The sequence below is a fragment of the Rhipicephalus microplus genome, chromosome X, assembly GCF_043290135.1.
Source record: "Rhipicephalus microplus isolate Deutch F79 chromosome X, USDA_Rmic, whole genome shotgun sequence".
Lineage (NCBI taxonomy): Eukaryota > Metazoa > Arthropoda > Arachnida > Ixodida > Ixodidae > Rhipicephalus > Rhipicephalus microplus.
The window spans coordinates 123710990-123715953 of NC_134710.1; positions in this window are offsets into that span (position 1 = coordinate 123710990).

Here is a 4964-nt window from a genome sequence, read left to right on the forward strand (position 1 = left end):
CATATAAGCTGACAGGATGAAGACCTGCCTGTCACTTTATGGACGACGTTTTCAACTAGACGCCCTGAAGACACTCGGTCTACCAAAGCATATCCTAGCAGCACACAATGACAAGCATCATGACGGAACCATCGACTGACCTTTCCATCTTCAAATACACTGGAGCAGCAGACGATGGACCCGTACAAGACTGGTTCGACCTGTTTGAGCTCCACGCTACCGCTGCACCTTAGTCAGAATGAGAGATGATCACCAACTTCACTGACTACATCTTCAGCGAGGCTTTCAAGTTCTACCCCATGCACATATTTGAAAATGATGAATCATGGTTAAAGATCAAAAGATGATTGCTTGTTTTAATGACCACAACAAGTACTTCCTTATTACCAACAATCTGGAGACAATGCAACTCAGCCGCCGCAGTTCACGCTCTTTTGTTAAAAGCCACAGCTTTCTATGAGGTTTCTCTTCTGCACGGAAGTCGGCACCTTCACTGTCGTAGCTCCAACATTTACAGGAGATGTTGCTCACACTACTGATGCCCTTCATGCTTTGTCTCGCATTTATAGTCCGGCTTGAAGACTGACCATGCAGCAGCTCTTCAAGTGCTGCTAACTCTCACCATTCATGTCATAAGGAAGCCTTGTTCAGAGTAGACGAAAGAAAATACCGAACTACGCCATGTCGACTCGAACTGTCAAACTCAGTCTTCACGCATTGGAACAGCTTACTCCAAGTCTCGCACTCTTGGCCCACCTCCTGGTTTTCTATTGTTTCGCTCTTCCATCGCTCACAACGCCCACCTCACATCTCACACGCCCACTACGGTCGAGATAGAGCTGCCGAAATTGGAAGATACTCAGCCAAACCCTGAACCTACTGTCCAGATTCATGCGCCAGAACAGCTCACATCGTTAGTTCCATAAAACTACAGCCATTCCCAACTGAAATTTGACCAAACCTTGCCTGTTGCGGTGTCACTGTTCAGTGCGCAGGCACGTGAAAATCCAAACACAGGAGGCTCGGAAGCACCACCACTTACAGGGTGCTGGGTGCCAGAAGCCCCTGTAATTAACGGTGTCGCAGGCACCACGGATATTCCTGCAGTAAAGTCTGTCTTACTAACTTCACTGCCCGAAAAGCATTGCAACGGCTACCAACTGAGCACTACTTCCATTTTCTAAAATAATATTTTCCTCTTCCAGTAGGGCTGCCACTTCAGAATTTTTCCCTACACCGGCAAGGTAAGACCAAGCAAATTGACCAGGTTAAGTGACATGTTATTCTACAAGGACAACCACAGTCATCGAAAGATCGCTCGCAGCTCAAGGAAAGACATTTGCAAGAGAGTAAAGTCAAGCAACGACATATTAAAGATGTCTTGCTCGCGACAAGGCAAGTATTAAAACCAGGATATTTTCGCAAGGGACATAGAGTAGGTTTTCTTCAGCAGAGCTCAAAACAGAGCCTACAATCAATGCAATTGGAACAGGAGACAAGATGACACAGACGGCATAAAACCACACCCCATTTTTCGGAAAGACACAGGCATCGCCACGTCAGCCAATGAATATGCAAATTGGTAGTGCCCGATGCATACCATTCACGACAAAGAACACAACGTCTACAAAGCTCCAGCTATGAGTGTACCAAGGCGTTCCACCTTAGTTCATTCCTCGCAAGAACTGCTGTGTCATCACCAATTTCTGCATTCAAGCTGTGGTTCTGTTGGCCAGGACACAAAAGCCAGCCTCGCTCACCGGAGTTCCACTAGATATCACCGGGCTGCCGCCCTCTCCTGTGAAATGTTGGTGCAAGTTTATGCAACTCTCATGTGACATGGAACTACTGCATTTTCTGTCATTTATTTCTTATCATGAGATTCCATTTGTTCATGCTTTATAGCTTGTAGCTCGTGCACTCTTTCTGGGGAGGGGGAATTCTGTGATGTAGGAAGGCAGTAACTGATGGTAGAAGTAGAGAAGGAAGAATCGCAATAGAATAAACACATGACGAATGAGCCAGGCCACGTCTCCTAGTCATTGTAGCGTCATATCATATATATATAAATTCCGGCTGACAAGTGGGGTAGGTTTGCCCCCCCCCCCCCCCCCCCTACTCGCAAAAGAGTTGGTATGCCACTGGGCACTACAATCCTTAAGTACATTCCTGCCTTTCTCCAGCAGCAGTGCCTTTGAGTGAGGACGATGACTGGCACCTTGCACACCAGATTTTGTGCTACTGGGAAACAACATCGTAGTTAATGGCCCTGTTCTGTATGAAATTGTGCAACCAAACAACCAAACAGTGGAACCTAGACATCCTTGTTGTATCAAATGTAAGCCTTGAAGCACTTATAAAATGAATATCAGAGCTGCGTAATTTAACAACCGAGTACTGACCAGTACACTTGACTATCTTCCGTCTCTCCAAAAGAAACTGCAATGTTAGTAAGACTGCCCCAAAATATTTCAAGTGGAAGAAAAAAATTGTACATATAACTCAAATGGCACCAAATGAAGACAAGTTAATAAAAAAAATTTTGTACTTCTTACTATTTGCAGAACCTAACAATGCCCCAATTTATTAGTTGACATTTTATTAGAAAACAAGTACAAGAATCTGAACTTTTTTTTTATGCTGTTTGATTATAGATAGAATAATCATGGAGCGTGAGAGTATACCTTTAAAAAAAGAGAGAGAGCAAGAAAAAAGAAGAAAAAGAAGGTGAGGAAGCTAATAAACTGAGCAAAAATTCCACTATGATGGAAATGAAATTTTCATTGGACACAAGCAGCTAGTTTCTTGCACTTATATTTAAAGACTGGAGATTATGTTTTAAGATGATTCTTTTTTTTTTTTTTGTCTAACATTATGAACATGTACAGTTACATGTGATAAAGAGAATGAAAAGAAATGAATTCTTCCAAACAAAGGCCCTGGTGACCTAAACATTTGCATAAAAATCAAGACGAATAAGCTTGCTACCACTCTAACAGAGGCTACATTGGTGCACAGCTAAACTCTTGCATAAACATAGTGCACGGATTGACATAAATTACCCTTGCCATCAATATAAAGCAGTTGCACATGAACTGTCCTGCCAGTGCTAGACTTCGAAATTGGGAGACAAACATAAGCCATGCAATACAATCAACACAGGTGCTGGGTTATTGAACTCTACAGACAAAGCCATAAAATTTAAAATTTAATAGTGGTGTTTTTGCTTCAGCAACATGCTCATTATACTAATAATGGCTTGACAATTCACTTACAGCCTTTTTTACAACAATTGATAAACCATTAAATTGAGCATTGCTGAGTACTATAACACTGAAGATAGCAAATGTGAAAAAAGGCACGACCTAGTTCTTACACTAGCTTGATTAGGTGGGGAAAATTGTTGATGCCATGTTTTATTGAAACAAAGCCACGGATTCATAGCATCGGTCCTTATACACAGTCAATGCAGGCACTGGAGGGCGCCGGGTAATTTCACAAGGAGCAAATAAACAAAAATAATGCAGGCTCTTGGTGTGCCCAGGTCATTTCATGATAGTTGAATAAAAATTTATCTTCTTTGGCCCTGATGAAGTCCTGAAAGTTGGAGGAAACAACCAGCCAATGTTAAGGCATCGCAGCCACTTTAAGAAAACAGGTAGTAATGGAAGTTGTACGATGAAATGAAGCTAATCAAAACATTGTCAGTCCAATTTTTTTTAGCATGATGCAAAGCATGCCTTGTTTAAACAAAACCAAATGTGCACTCATATTTAGTAAAATGAAGGGCAACTCTGAAAATGCATGATCAACTGAATAAGAAAATTTCACCCATAGCTGGCTCAAATATGTAGCTTAAAAATGTCGAAAAAAAAAGCTACAGCCCATAGGCTTACTGAACGTGGAGAGCCATTTGTTTCAGCAAGGATCATAATAATCTTGTGTTCAAAAACATTGTGTACTTGCAGAGCTTACAAAGTATATTCAGTGCTATTTCCGTAGGCATTGCAAGCTTTCAGAATCTTAAAATGGCATTTATCTACAATGTTTCTGCTATGCAGCTATGTTTACCACAACACAGAGTAAACAGAATCTGATACTTTTCAATCACAGTGAAATCTTTGTAACTGTTTAAACAGAAAGAACATTCAGACAGACCGCTTCCAATTTGGCTGGCTTTGTACTTTGATGCTGTACTCCTATAGTACATCTGTCTCTGCAAACAAAATTCCTGTTAAATATAACATATCTCCCAAGCACATTGAGGCCCTGTTTGAAAAGAATCGACTGTTTGTTACCACAAAGTCTAATTTCAATAATAGAAGTGTAGTTAGAAGTTCAATAAGTTGACGACTAAATTATATTAATATAGCTTGAAAAACTAAAAATTAAGATCTTACAGTTGAAATTTACATAGCAGCATTAGCCATCACCAGCTAATTGCAATTATTAAAGTCCAAGTTAATATACCTTTACTGTTATAGTGTACATCTAGATGGTATTCATAAGGCATTAAAGGCAATGCAATATAATTTATATATGCATTGAAACACCCACACCCATGCAATATCTTTGCAGTGATAACTTACTCTAAAAGCAGTAGTTTAGAACATTGTATAGAAATGCAGCAAGATTTTCTACTCAGTGACCTGTGTTCACAGCTTCAGTTGGCAACTAGCCCAATAGACCTTTTTTAAATACACAAGTGGCACCAAAGGGTGCGCAAGCGTTCATCAGAAAAGTGTGTACATCTCAGCAGCTACCATGATGAGTGCATGGGCCTTGCACTTTAGCTTGCCACTCATGCCAAGCCAAAACTTTTTAGACAGTGAATTTTAAAAGGTGCAACTTAGTATGTACTGTGTCATTCAACCACAAACTTCAGTGTTTAGCTGAGACAACCTCTAAACAATTTTCATCAGTCCTACTGTAGGACCAGATGAGCATCTCAGAGGAGACTTTTT